This window comes from Pelecanus crispus, chromosome 3, assembly GCF_030463565.1.
Source record: "Pelecanus crispus isolate bPelCri1 chromosome 3, bPelCri1.pri, whole genome shotgun sequence".
In the NCBI taxonomy this organism is placed as follows: domain Eukaryota; kingdom Metazoa; phylum Chordata; class Aves; order Pelecaniformes; family Pelecanidae; genus Pelecanus; species Pelecanus crispus.
Window position 1 is genome coordinate 128,810,078 of NC_134645.1, and position 15,781 is coordinate 128,825,858.

Below are 15,781 nucleotides of genomic sequence, written 5' to 3' on the forward strand. Positions count from 1 at the left end.
TTACCCTTCATTATTTTGGCTGTTGTAAATGTGTAGTAAATCTGCAAAATTCGTACCAGTTGTGATAGCAAATCGGGAGATCAGAGTTAGACCTACGACATTGCTTAAGACGATTGGACAAAATGTATGGAAAGCCAGTATCCCTGCTACTTCAATCTCTCCTCTTCCAAGAGGTTTCTCCTGTCCTGCCCTGAACCCTGATAGAAAACTGAGAAGGTGCAGGTTGCTCAGTGGGCTCCTGTCTCTGCCACTGCTCTTGCACGGTCAGGACGTCCTTGTGCGGAGAAGTCAACCTTTGGGCTCGCACTCCGTGGCTGCAGGCGGTAGATTGTTTTCTTCCCTGAGACCAGCTGGCAGTCCAGAAGAGCAGTACAGGCAAGCTCAGCCTCCAAAGCAGAGCAACCCCAGCCTGTTCACAACCGTCCTGTGCTCACGCTGTCTCCTGAGTCCTGCCCAGGTATCGCCAGGGACTGAGCCCAGGTCAATGAGCATTGTGCCAAAATAGTCCTGGGGCTTAGCACAGGCCAAGGACCTTTTGAAACATCAGTCTGGATGGGGGAATTTAACAGCAAACATGGCCAGGCTGGGCTAGCTGCTCTTAGGGAACACCTTTTGGGGGTAAGAGGAATACATGGATCTCTGAAATACAGGGGGAACTGACCTCAGCTCTCCCGTGGCCTGTGTGAAGGGCAGCACTTAGGGATGCTCAGCAAGGGTAGGAGCACTAATCATAGAATCAAAGAATCACAGAATGCTTTGGGTGGGAAGGGACCTTTAAAGGTCACCTAGTCCAGCCCCCCTGCAGTGAGCAGGGACAGCTTCAACCAGAGCAGGGTGCTCAGAGCCCCGGCCAACCTGGCCTGGGATGTTGCCAGGGATGGGGCATCTCCCACCTCTCTGGGCAACCTGTGCCACTGCCTCACCACCCTCAGTGTAAAAAATTTCTCCCTTATATCCAGTCTAAATCTATTCTTCTTCAGTTTAAAACCATTATTCCTTGTCCTGTCACAACAGGCCCTGCTCCAAAGCCTGTCCCCACCTTTCCTGCAGCCCCTTCCAGCAGTGCAGGGCCGCAGGAAGGTCTCCCCGCAGCCTTCTCTTCCCCAGGCTGCACAAGCCCAGCTCTCCCAGCCTGGCCTCAGAGCAGAGCTGCTCCAGCCCTCGGACCATTTCTGTGGCCTCCTCTGGCCCCGCTCCAACAGGTCCCTGTCTGTGCGGTGCTGAGGGCCCCCGAGCTGGGCGCAGGGCTCCAGGGGGGGCTGAGCAGAGCGGAGCAGAGGGGCAGAGCCCCCTCCCTCGCCCCGCTGGCCACGCTGCTGGGGATGCAGCCCAGGATGGGGTTGGCTTTCTGGGCTGCCAGCGCACATTGCCGGCTCGTGTCCGGCTTTTCATCCCCAGCACCCCCAAGTCCTTCTCCGCAGGGCTGCTCTCCATCCCTTCACCCCCAGGCTGTATGGATACCGGGGGTTGCCCCGTCCCAGGTGCAGGACCTTGCACTTGGCTTTTAAGGGAAACAACCAACCCAAGTGCCTGCATGCAAAGGACTGACTCGAGGCCCCGAGCTTGCCATTTGTGGCAAAGCATCTGGCCTCCCTTCCAAGCAGATGCTTCTGCAAATGACTCTGCCACCATTGAAACCACAGCCTTGTGAAGGGCAGGAAACTGGGCCAACGGCCACCTCGCAGGGATTACCCTGGATGGAGACCTGAGGAAGTTGCCAAGTAGAACCAAACCAACAATTTACAGTTTATGTCCTAAGAAGTTTTGCACAATCCACAATAGGTGAGTGTTTCTTTCACAAACTTGAAAGGCACAAGATGTTTTGCTCAACGACTGAGGACCTTGCAGAGAGGGTTCAGCCCTTGTTATTTTAGAGACATTCTGGAGACAATCCAGTGTCTGTAGCCAGCATCATGCAGAATGCCGTATCAGCACGCTTTTAGCTCACTGCCACAAATAGCTGCCCTTGCATTTATCGCTGGGGAATGGCTTCAAGAGCCAGCTTAGAGTGAAACACAGGCTGATACCTCACCCCCTAGGATCCATGCTGCACATCTCCCTGCTTCTTAACCCAATTCCATCTCTCCAGCACTCTGCGCATGTTTGAATTCATCTCACAGCTTTTCCCAGGAGGTAGACACACTGCCGAGGGTGGAAGAGAAAATACCAGACAGATAGCACCAGAACTGGTGAGTGGGACTGTCCATGCCATGGCTAGATACAAGGGTATGCAGCATCTAAAGCTCATTTCAGATACACACCAAGCCCTCGGTGGAATGGATGGTCATGCAAAATCACAGTTTGTGCACTAGGACTCTACTACATCCCCCAATGTACTGCTGTCACTCCTCTAGCACAGCCCCTCTCTCTCTGTGCAGGTCTGAGAGAGGACATCGCTTTATGGCACAAAGGCATGAAGAATAAAAGATCTGCTCACCCCAGTACCCCAGCAGCCCTCTTTGCACATGAAGCTTCACTGGAGAAGACAGACGCTCCCAGCACCTCACTGGAGGCACATCAGTGCTAGCAGCACTGTCTGGGTCTCTCTTTTCCATAGTATTTTTTCTCAGTCACAGCTGCTCAGTGTGGACTGACATCCATCATAGAGATGATGAATGTGGAGCAGGACATTGTGAGCTCAGTCTTACCTCAAGGTGAGCACACACAAATGTTCACGGAGGACTTGGGTGTGTATGGGGCAGGACCAGTGCCCTGTTTATATAGCTTGAATGCAGCTACCCAGGGGTAAGGCTGAGATGGCTGGCCTCAGGAACAGACTGGTTTAGTGTTGGTTTGCATGAGTCCAAAATATCATGGGAGGTGACCAACTTCCAGTGTCCTTCTTGTAATCACAATAACAGAAATAATGTTTCCTTAGAAGCAGGCTGTGGAATTAGCAGTTTTCTTGTTTCAGGAGGGACTGGTGAATAGATGGGAAGTCTGTACAGAGCAGCCACTGTCATCTGGGGTGGTTTCATCTGCACTTCATATTAGATGGCAATGACACAAACATCTGTGTCAGAGCCAGTCATGATAAGTTCCCTTTATAGACCATGGCAGAGAAACAGGAATTTTTAAAGTGGGATTCACCATGCCTGTTTCAGACATCACCATGAGGATGATGCGATTTGTGCTGCATCTGCTGTGGAAGGAGTAGGAGGTGAAGAGGTCAGCCCAGCTGCTTCATCACTGCAAAAATCTGCATGTAGCCAGCTGAGTCCTGCCCCTGGTATGGGTTGACAAGTGCTCTTGTTTCAGCTGTGTCACCTCAGTCCCCTTACACACAGCAGCAGGCATTGGCAAGCTGTTGTGCTAAGCAGGATGGTACCTTGGAAGAGCAACAGCCAGTAGCCTCCTCCTGGACCCTCCATAGCTCCCAACATTGTGTCACAGGTAAGTCCCTGCAAGAGGACATCCATTGCCTAGAAAAGTGTCAGACCAACCCACTGGGTCCATGGCCCTTCTGCTTTGTCCAAACATGCAGCAGCTGTCTTCCACCATTTCTGCGGTGGCTGGATCACAGCGGCACTTGACATCTTGACAAGGTGGGAGAAGGAAAGGCCCAGCTACCAACCTCTGCTGCCGAAATCCCCAGCAGGCAGCCCCTGCTAGCTGGGAGAATCATGAGTACTCTTCCAAACATCTCAACAGGCAACCCAACAGGCATGTAGCACAGCCCGCTTCTGCCAGGCAAGGACTGTCACTTGTCCTGGTGGCATACTGATCCTACAGCTACAGCCAGAAAAAGGGACAAGACCTTGGTCCAAATATTTTTTATGTCTGCTGAGCTGTTGTGGCACCAGAGCCACAGGAGGAGGTGGGCTGTGAGCAGCTGCATCTGGTGGTCAGGTTCCTTAGAGAGTTTCTTTAAGGTGGCAATTAACTCTATTTCTGTGCTGTTGCTTTTCAACACAAGCACTAGCTTAATTTTGGGGTGGTGGAGGAAATGAGGAGCTGTCTGTCCTGAGCGCCCTGCTCCTGACCACCATGGCAGCGTAGAGCTGGCTGCGAAGAGATCCCCACAGAGCCAGACCTGCAAATACTTTGTGCAATTTCCCTTGCTGGGGAGAGAAACTGAGGCAGGAAAGAGCCATGAAATATGATGAGGTGTTGGGATAAAAGGTATATTCATGTAACCTCTCAGTAAATATACATTATGCATGAGTATGTTTTTTATATATATACACACATATATACATACGCTTAACGAATCTGCAACAAGGCTGAAAACGTATACAAAGATGGCACCATCAGTATGTTGAGAACAAATAAAGGGTTACATACAGCAAACTCTTAACACAACAAACTCTGAACACAACAAAGTCACAATTAAAGATTGTCATTCATGGGATTGCTGGTTGGGCGGAGATGTCATCCCATGTGACGTCTTCCCAGTTATTTTCAAGTGAAGCATAGAGAGCACGCTTCACTTGGGGGGAGGAACACAGAGCTCCTTTGTGTTGTGAAAGCAGATTGCTTGCCAAGGTCTAACGAACAGGGATGCAGTGTGTCCCAAGACGTGTCCAGCAAACCACAGCGCCGAATGCCCCTTACGCAAGGTGGGATGACACAAGACCCCGGGCTGGAGGCCTGGAAATCCTTCTCAGAGGTGTCAGAAGAGGAAAGGGATGACTCTTTTCCTCTGGAGGGGGGAGAAGCAGGAAAAGGAGCTCTTGAGCTGGATGTTTTGAGGTGTCAGCCATCCCAAGGGATATTTTGCCACACGGAGAGACCAGCTGGCTGGGACCAAACTGCTGCTGCTGCCGCTGGGAGCCGAGAGGCTGCGGGAGGTTCCTACCCCCGGGCTGTCGAGCACGTCCTCCCGCTGGTGACTGGTCACATCTCCTCCCAGACAGGCTGTCCCCTCTCTTCAGTCCGGTCCCTGTGCAGGTGCTACACGATACACAGGCAGGGACCCTCCTGTTCATCTCTGCCTCCTTTCTCTTCTCCCCAGAGTGGTGACACTGCCGGCGACTCCCAGCCATGCGGATCCTGCCTCTCCTCTGTGCTCTTCTCCTCGTGATGCTCCAGAAAGCAGCAGGTAAGAAATGTGAGTGGGAACATGGAGGATTTGTCCTTTGTCAATATTTTGTAGGGAGGATCTGCTGGCTGGGATGATGAGTCACGTGTGACTTCTGGTTGCTGTGGCATCCCCTCTGGGGTCCCTCACACCCCATACCTTTAAGAAAAGGCTCCTGCTGCAGTTCTGCAGCTGGGACCGGAGCTGGGACCTTGTAACAAAGCTCTCATGCTCCATGGACGAGGATTTGCTACCTTCTCCATTCCTCCTGGCGCTTGCCTTTCTGAGTCAGCAGCACTGGGCAAAGCAGCCCTGCTGGGGAGGAGGAGGAGGGAGGAAGAAGGCAGATCCTGCTTCTAGCCTTGGAGTCCTCCCTTGTGCCAGGAGTGAGCCAGCAGATGTTTTGGAGAGCTTCTCCTGGAGGCTGCTGAGGGACAGTAGTGAGTGTCTCCCGTTCAAGTGCCATAAATATCACCTTGATTTCTGCTGCAGGTGCCTGCCCGGGCGTTCATGGCAGGGGACAGTCAGGGGTGGGCTAATGTTGGCCATACAGGGACCAGGGGCTGCACTCAGCACCTCAGCAGGGCCATGCTGAAGGTCTCCTCTTTCTGCGCTCTGCAGGGCTGTCCCTCGCTCGAGGATCACCCCAGGACTGTGAGCGCCGTGGGGGTTTCTGCTCTCATGGATCGTGTCCTCCGGGGATCAGTCGTGTTGGCATTTGCTCTGAGCAAGACTTCTGCTGCCGGAGGTAGGCTGAGGGGTGCCCGAAGGGCTGAGGTTGCTGCCTGTTGGGGTTAGAGGTGAGGCTGTTGGAGAAAGAGGGGGGAATACGCAGCCCAAGGGCATAGGGACATCCCTGAGCCCTCACTGCTGCCCTGGTTCGGACAGGCACTGCCAGACCTTTCCTCCTACAGCCGGTGGTATCCCTGATGGGCTCCTGGGTCCCTGGTGCCAATCTCCAAGCAGCGTTCTGAGACCAGCCCACGTCCTCGCAGCACGGTTGGGGTTATGCTGCGTGGAGACATCAAGCACCACCAGGAACGGCGTCAACCCTGGAGAGCTGGACCATGGTCCCGCTGGAATCCCTTACCCCAATGCCTCCAATACAAGGTGGTGGTTTGCATTCCCGCTGCCGAGGTGTGTGTGTGTCCTCAGGGAGTGATGTGTGGGCATGCCTCCCTTTTCTCTGGGTGCAGGGAAGGGCAGAGAAGACCAGGTGAATTCCCGATAGGCCCAAACACACGCACACCCCACCCTCACCTACCCTCTCTCCAAGTTGGCTCCAAGACACAGCAGCAGCCTCCCCACTGTGTGTGTGGGACCCACAGGGACCCCAACACCAGCCTTGCCTCTCAGCAAGGGCATCCCTGCACCTAACATCCAGGGTCAGGCATGGCGGGTTGCTATGTGCCACCTAACTTCAGTGGGTGCCTGCCGGTTGTCCAGTGGGTCCCAGCTGGGTCAGGAGTCCCCATGGGGCTGTTTGACAGAACATGCCACTCTGGTGGCCTTGGGTCCGTCCCCAGCGGTGGGGCCTGTGTCCGTGGCACCAGGGAGGTGTTGTGGGGTTCAGGGGTAGCTGGGGGATGGGGGAAGCCATTCTGCCCCTGAGAAAATAGGGAGTGATGGCTGTGCCAGGAAGCCACTCAGGAGCTTGGGACTGAGTTGGGGGTCAGGGCTGGGGGCTCGGGGTTCAAGATCTGGGTCTGGGATGGAGGGGGGGGGGGTCAGTTAGGAGCCCAGGGCCAGGCTGTGGGTCAGCATTGTGGGCGAGCCTTGGAGCAGATCAATGATGCTTAGCTCAAGGGGAGCATGGGGGTGGCTCCTGCACTGCCATGGGGCAGTCACCATGGGGGCTGGCAGGACAGGGGTCATGCCACTGCCCCCAGCCAGGGAGCAGTGCAGGCCAGGGGGGCTGGCAGCAGCCTCATCTTGGGGCACTGGGCACTTCTGTGGGCATGGGCCAAAGCCAGCAAGGGATGTTAGCTGTGGGTCAAGGACCAGGCCTTGATCAGCAGGGCCAAGGTGCAGTTCTGGTGGGGTCTAGCACAAGATCCTCACCTCAAAGCAGCTCTCCTGGGCAGGGGTTCGGCCCAGCTGTGGCCTGGCTGCACTGTGGGCTAGAAGCCCTCTCCACACCATAATCAGCAGCCCTTGGTTGTGCTGGCCCTGGACTGGTCCGGAGCCTAGTGCTAAACCTCCAGGAGTGAAGATGCTCCCAGGACCCTTACATCCACAAAGACACCACCACGGACACCCACCACACTTCTATGGATTGCTGCTTGCAGAATATTCCCATCACGTGTCTCTCTGATAGATGGCACCAGACCCTTTGTCTCTAATGTATCCAACCTAGAGACCCGTCATTCTCTCCAGGACCCAATTCCCAGATTCTCTATGGGCAATGCACCAGCACTGTTGGTACTTTCTCCCATTCCCAGTACTCTGGGTTGAAGTTTGCTAGAGGACTGCACAACCATGCAGACACACCATAGACTGTACAAAAAATAGTTAGAAATAAAGTTTACTAGCCATATAGGACAGATTATGGTGATCAGATGTAGGGCATGGCCAGAGAAGCATATTGACCAGCAGCCTGCTTACATGAGCTTGGCCCATTTCATCCCTTGCTTCTCTCTGTTTCTCATGACCTGCTCCTCCATGACCCACCTTGATCTTTACTTTTCTGAAGCATCACATAATTCCTATAAATCCACGAACTCTTGATCAAGCTCACATCTCCAAGGCCTAATAAGTCCTATTCACCTTCATTCAACAGTCTTCCTTAGTTTGCGTACCTTTACACACAGATTTTTTCTATTGAACCGCATTTGTGGGTTTTGTACCAGGAATGACAGTTTTAGGAGCAGTGAATTCAGATGGAATTAGGTGAGCTGTGGTCAAAACTCATCATTTTTCCTCTGTTCATTGTTTGTTTATCTGAGTAGCCATCAGAAAGGTAGCCTTACACTTGTTACTTCCTGGCATGTCAAATGAAAATCACCTTGGCAAGGATGAAGCTGTTCTTGTATTGTTAAAAAAGGAGAAAATTAAAATGCATGATTCTTCATGTCACACACTACCTGCTTACTAAGTAAACTGAGAGGAAAGGAAGAGACATATATTTTATCTTTTTATGGGACTGGTTGCTGCTGTCGTCTACACCAACCAGTCTGCTTTGTCCATCCCAGTCAGTTTGTGTCAAGCCACCACAGCCCATGTGCCCGCTGTGCAGCAGGATGACACAAGACATGTTGCATGAGGATAACGGTGAAGATTGCAACAGCCCCCAGGAGGCACCTCAGCCTCTCCCACTGCATCAGAGAGGGATAAGGTGCAACCTCGGCATCCACATGCAGATGGGTTACTTTCTGATTGGCCAAGGGGAGATGTGTAAGCAATAATAAGCACATGTCCCACCCACCAGCAATGGTATAAACCCAGGGTGTTTTGGCCAAAACGGTACTCCTTGGACCCAAGGGCATCTGGACACCAGTGATTCCTGCTGGGTTTGTTACTGCCTGAACACCAAGACCTTCATCAGGTAGGTAATTGCTGGGTCTCTTTCTGGAAGACTTCCCATTCAGCTTCTCTGCTCAAGTCCTATCACCCTAGACTCATCTAAATGACAAACCGCTGGAAGTATCCATGTATATAATTAGGCCACCAGAGATGCCTAGGAAAGAGAATAAAAACCTTCACACGAATCTAAGAGCCCAGAACATGTGGAAACTGGAACTAAGGTTTCCTAACTACAGGAGAGACTAAAAAGGTGCCTTGATGCTGGAGGAGGGAGCCTGAGATGTTCTGTTCTGGGGGAATGGGGACTTTCCTCAGCAAAGTATGGAGATACTTTTCCCACAGCAGTACAGAGATTTTCTGTCCTTTCAGGCTTTCAGTTAACTCAAAAGGTTGATTAGTGTTTCCATTTCTGGCCACCGAGACACTTCCCTCTTGCTTCTCCCTGGGTTGGTACTGTATGGGGCAGGGGCAGCAAGTGTGGGGCTGGGGAGTGTCATAGAATAGAATCACAGAATCGTTTAGGTTGGAAAAGACCTTTAAGATCATCCAGTCCAACCATTATCCTACACTACCAAGTCCACACTAAACCAATCAAGGGTAGACTAGACTAAACCATGTCCCGAAGTGCCACATCTACCAGTTTTTTGAACACTTCCAGGGATGGTGACTCCACCACCTCTCTGGGCAGCCCGTTCCAATGCTTGACTACCCTTTCCGTGAAGAAATTTTTCCTAATATCCAACCTAAACCTCCCCTGGCGCAGCTTAAGCCCATTTCCTCTCGTCCTATCACTAACTACTTGGAGAAGAGACCAACACCCACCTCACTACAACCTCCTTTCAGGTAGTTGTAGAGAGCGATAAGGTCTCCCCTCAGCCTCCTCTTCTCCAGCCTAAACAACCCCAGTTCCCTCAGCCGTTCCTCATAAGGCCTGTGCTCCAGACCCTTCACCAGTGTCTTTGCTGGGAAGCCTGGGAATGGTCTTGAGTTGAGGATGGGCCCTCCTAAGCCAGGCTGGGAGGACTTTCCTGGGCCCAGGGAAGCAGAGGTGATTGGGCAGGGTGGTTTGGGCATCCAGCTTCAGACTGGCTGAGGTGGTGGAGAGCTCCAGCTGACCCTTCATATAGCATGGCATCTCCAGGCACATGCATTTCCCTAAATGCAAGAGCCCAGATCCTTTCTTTCCTGTAGTCTGACTATGGGCATGGCACTGGGTGTTGGCACAAGCATTTTCTGATGTGCAAACGTTCTCTGCTCTGGCCCTTGGTTAAGGAGAGGTAGAAATGAGAGAGGAAAGTCACAAGCAGTAAGTCTGATCTGCCTGAAATCACGTCATGTTTCATTCCTTGATTGGGGACAACCCTAGAGACAGACTGTTTCAGGCCATAGGCATTTAGCACCTTCAGAGAACCCTGGAGATTTGGGTCTTTCCAGCAATCAGGGAATATATATGTATTTTGGTAATGAGAAAAGTGTTTGATAAATGAAGCATGAGGGAGTAAAAGTTCATTAGTCCCGTAACTTCCCATGGCAATTTTATATCTGCCTTTTCCAAATTTCACCGGATGCTGTTTTCATTGAATCGGCAAACCCCAAGGTCTGCAGTCTATGCTTTGGGGAAGGTCTGTGGAAGACCTTTGAGAAAGTTAATGGAAAAGCATCCGCTGAGGCGATTGGTTTCCAAGAGACTGAGGCACCATGAAATGCTCCCATGATACGCAGGGTGGTACAGACCTAAGAATTGTTCTTAAGAGGTAGAGGAAGCATCATCTGCATTAGTTGGAGGTAGCCCCTCTGCAGTTTGGTATGCCACAGTGCCCAGGCTTCTGCACTACCTGGGGTCCTCCATGTCCTTACTGCCTTGGTGTCCCCCTCTGCAGCCCCGTGAAGACCAGGGACAGGCGGCAACCATGAAGATCCTCTACCTGCTCTTCCCCTTCTTCCTCCTGTTGATCCAGGGCACTGCAGGTGAGAGGGAAAGAGGGGAGATGGGTAAGGTGTGAGCCCCCATCAGTGGGACTTTGCATGTCCTGCAAAGTGACCACATTAGTTGGAGTGATGCAAAGGTTAGCAGGGATTGAGGAAAAGGCATTTTCTGAGTGCCCTTCCAAGAGGACATGGACTGGGGGTGGAGAGAGCCCTTGGAAATAGAAGTCTGGCTTCTTCTGTGGCTCAGGAAGGTGTTTGGTTTCAGGGTCCAAACCTGCACCCAGCTGTTCCGCTTTGGGTGTCTCTGGATGATCTTTTGCCCTGTGCAGGGTTGGAAGCGAGCCTCAGGGGGTTATTGGCTTGGTGGGTTACCGGGGGCACAAAGCTGTCCCTTCTCATCTAGTGGTGTCTTGGGTGAGTGTCCCAAAACCTCATTACCCCAAGGCATGATGCCTGCAAGGGCTGGGCAGGGATTTTCCATCAGAGGTCACTCAAAGGCAGGGTGCAGCCAGGACAGGGACGTGAGATACGAGGAGAGCCCTGCTTGCCAGCTCTGCTGGTCCAGGCAGTGATGGACATGCAGCTGGGGAGACAGCACGGCTCTTCCTTGACCTCATGCTAGTCCTTCCCACTGTCTGTTCTTGTGTGCACCCACCTGAGAGTGAAAGTGTCCTTCTAGGTGAGACACGTTGCTATGGAAGATGTAGCTATGGTGAGGTTGAAGATGAGTGCGTATATGGGCCTGAAATGCATGGGGAGCGTCAGCCTTTCTGCAACCACACTCTGCTATACCAGATTATCACTTTAATTGTTTTGTGTGTGTCATTCCCCATGGAAACAGGAAACCCATTACTATGCGTACAAAGGAGGGGATTCTGCACTTATCAGAGATGCAGGTACCCTTCAGTACCTATTGGAAGATGTTCGCATTTTCAGTATTGCTGCAAAAGGTAAGGTCTAGATTCCTGGCTGAGGAAAGAATTTCCTCCTCTGTCCACAGAAATATCTGTTAAAAATTTCTTTCTAGCCAATGCCTGGCAAGTACTGTCCTGCCTTTATGCTTGGTGGGGGAAGTCCAATAAGGAAGGGAAAAGCCCTTGTGGGTTTGGACCTGCCTGCTGTAGGGCTGAAGGAGCCTAAGGTCAGCCAGCACCTCCCCGCTCTCCTTCAGTCCCGTGAGATTCATTGAAGCTTTGCAGAGGGCTCTCCCAAGCTAGCAAAGAGTGAAGCATTCACTGTCCTTGGACAGCATCGAGGACATGATCCTGGTTTTGCTGTATCTGCATAGACTTGGGGTCTGGGCTGCCAACACTAAAACACGGGTCCAAACTGTCTGCAATAAGGACTGAACCTCACCTCCACTGAGCCTGATTCCCTTGCACCATAGACTTGCTTGTCATCACAGGGGAGGTAGGAGAGAGTGGAAGGAAGGGAAAAGTAAGTTACAACAGGTGACGTGCTTGTCTGCTTTCCTTGTACAGTGTCTGGGGCTGAGAGCCTAAAATCTGTGGGCAGGATGTCCCCCTCGCTTCTGGCTCCTGGAACCATCTCCTGATGTCCTCTCCCTGCCCTGCCTCTGCCATCCCCAGGTGGTGTGATGGCAGGAGTGGAAGTGCTGCTCCTGCTGGGTGCCCGGGCGCTTGTGGGCTGCAGGCATCCCGTCACGGGCCTGGTGGTGTTTAGGCAGAGGCTGCTTTTCCCGGCTTGAATAAAGATAATCAGTTTGGCATTGCAGCAGGTGGGATGTGTGGCTGTTTCCTTGCGACAGAGGGTGTGCCGTGCCTGCTCGGTCTGGGGGTGGTGGTGGGCTGGTGGCAGGAGAAGCGCCTGGGGATGCTGGGGTTCACCACTGCATCTGTCCCTGGGGATGCTCTTGCTTGGCAGCCATGTGGGGATACCGAGCCTGTCAGTCCCTGCCAGGCCAGGGTGTTTGCTGTGGGCGTGATGGAGCTGCTCTGCGGATGCTCCCTCCCGGGAAGCAGGAGCCCTGTCCTGGTGCTGTTCATCACGGGTTTCCCTTGTCCCTGGCAGCCACAGCTTCATGCTCGGGGCTGTGCTGCGTGGTGTGTCCCTTGGTGGGCATGGCCAGGGCTGCCCACCTGACCCATGCGAGAGGCCCCAGAGGTCCCACCACACACTGGGATGGGACCTCCATCTCCCTGATCTGCAGTGGGGCCGACCATTACAGAGCAGTCCCTGCTCAGCTCCCTCCCTGCTGCCAGCCCCACAGCCTGTCCCTGCCACACCCCTCCCAGCGTGGCCTGATCCCACAGACAGCCTCCAAGGAGACCTTGACAAGGCCTTGGAGGGAAGTAGGTCTCCCAGACTGGCTGTCCAGCTCCTCCTCAAGGTGACCTCTCCAATGGGTCCCATGGCCCACAACCTGGAAGTGTGCAGAAGTATAGTCCAGCAGGGAGAAAGCAGGGTGTCTTCTTCTCTCTGCCTGCCTCAGATAAACTGGGATTACAACGCTGTTCTCCGTCAGCAGCCATCACTGGCACAACCTTTCTGCAAGCGCAGACCTCTGCCCTGTATATTTAAATACACGTGTATGTCCTTGCACGCCTGAATATGTCAGCAACTAGTGACCCTGGCCGTTTTACTGAATCCTTTCCATCCCAAGGAGGCAGATCACCCTCAGCACTCCATCCCCGACTTCCCCAGCTTCTGCTTCCCCGCTGGGTGTGCAGCCCTTCCCAGAGCCACGGGGCTGACGCCTGCATTTGCTCCCAGGTCCTGGTCCTGAAGCTGAAGGTCCCTGCTGGATTCCGAGTAGCCCAGTCTCCTATGACATAAATTGGGAGGGTTGTAGGAGTGGGTGGGTATCTCTACAACCCCAAGAGCTGTGTCCACATGAGCTAGGGTGTCGCCAGTATGCTTTTTTACATGGCTTTGGTTTAGCAGTAATTTGGGATTTATTAGCATATTTCAGATAGATCACAGAATTAGGTTGTATAATTCTTAACAGCGCTTAAGCACCAGCCAATTTAATACAGCAATTTGATGGAATTTGTTACAATCAAAATAGCGACTTAGTTAAAGGTTCGAGAATGGCAAGGGTCACCGGAAACTTACAGCAGGGTTGCAAGCACACAGATGGGGTTTAAATCAAATCACACACAGACAGACCGGCAAACAGCTCTAAATCAAATCGCATGCACACACAGACAGACAAACAGTTCTGAGTCAAATTGCACACACACACACACACATCCCCGAGGTTAACCTGTGATTAAAATTACCCTTTTAATGAGTTTCATGAATTACTCACTTTTGTGTGCTGGCATTCATCAATGGATGGTCGGTGAATCTCATGAAATCAGGCCTTTGAGCCCTCACAAAATCGTCGACGGACGATCCTTCAATCCTCACGAAATCTGCCCTGAGAGGCACCCCAGCTCAGGGGGAGATGCTGGGTCACCCAGCCCGCTGCAGTCCTGGAGAGCTCAAAAGGTGTCCCTTTTGGATCGCTATTTATAGCATCTCGAGATGATTGACTTTGGTCAGTATTTTACATTCTGGCCACAATTCCTGCTGAGTCGTTCTGGTACACCACTCAGGCAGCTGATAGCCCAGGTGTGGACAGGGACTGCCTGACGCCCAGTTGCTGCATTTGTGAGCACGGTAACAGCACGATAGGGCTTATCCCGGGATCTCCGAGTGGCCCGGGCTGGGGGTGCTGCACCACCGCACAGGGTCTTTCTGCCCACCAACAGCTCCCAGCCTGCCGTCCAGGTCCTGTACCCAGCACAGCAGGTTCCCACTGACTTTCCAGGCTCGTTTCCCTCATGTTCATTCATCTATCGTTTAACTGAACATTTAGCAGTCACCATGAATGCCCTTTATCTCATCAGCATGAAGCTGTCCCACTGACCCATGGGCCCGTTTGGCCAGAACATCTTGGGCAAGGCTGATGGTATTTTGGAAAGTCACCCCATGAGTTTCATATAGTAGAGATAGAGGAGAAACAGCAAGAAAAAGATCAATGGATAAATTATATTTTCCGTTACCCATAATATGACATGACTTACATGGAAGCAGCGAACTAGAGATGATGTATGTGTGCATTTGAACATCAGCTCATAAATGCATGCAGCAATCAATATGTTATATTCAAAACATCTGGTGACACTTCAAATAAAAACAGAGATAAAGCCCTTCTTATAATGTTGAAAGGTAAGAAGGTTTATAACACTCCTCATGTTCTTGCACGTTCCACGCTAGCCAATTATTTTGTCGGATTGGAGGAGACAAGGAGGGAAACCTTATCTGCTTTTTTTGAGACTGGTTGCTGCTGTCTGTACCAGGCAAAGTCCAGGCAGTTCGTGTGAAGCCACCACAGCCCATGTGCCCGCTGTGCAGTAGGATGACACAAGACGTGTTGCATGAGGATAACGGTGAAGATTGCAACAGCCCCCAGGAGGCACCTCAGCCCCTCCCACTGCAGCAGGGAGGGACGAGGTGCAACCCCACCATCCCCATGCAGATGGGTCACTTTCTGATTGGCCGTGGGGAGATGTGGCCATGGGAATAAGCACGTCTCACCCACCAGCAGTGATATAAACCCAGGGTGTTTTGGGCAAAGTGGTATTCCCTAACCCCAAGGGCATCTGGACACAAGTGGTTCCTGGTGCGTTTGTCGCCGCCTGAAGACCAAGACATTCCCTCATCAGGCAAGTAACTATGGGGTCTCTTGCAGGCTGGCCACCCATTCAGTCTCTCTGTTCAAGTTCCATCATGGTGGAACTGTCTAAATGACAAACTGTTGGATATATCTGTTCACATAATGACACCTTCTGAGCTTTATAGGGAAAAAAGTAAATTGAAAATATTAATTCCTTCCTGTTAGAGCTTGGAATTTGCTGAAGCTGGATCCAGGGTTTCCCCAGCACAGGAGAAACTGGGAAATTTCTGTGGTGTTTGAAGAGAGACACCAGGATCTTATATTCTGGGGAAATGGGAAGTCTATAACTTAAAGGGAGGAGCCACTTTACATGCAGCAGTACAGAGAATTTCCATTCTTTCAGCCTTCAGTTAACTTGAAAGGTTGTGTTTTCCTGATCTCTTTGGCCACTGAGACACCTATCTCCCCTCTTTCTCCTAACTGGGGAGCTGCTGCACAGAATAATTTCGTGATTGCAGCTTTACTATTGCTTTTGTCTTCAGCATTGGCACAAGCATCTCTGAATCATGCAAACCTTCTCTATTTTGGCCTTTGGTAAGGAGATGCAGAAGCAAGAGAGCACAGGCACTAGGCATAACCCTTATCTCATGACCATACTCGAAAGCATACCTAGTCTATCGCTTTGA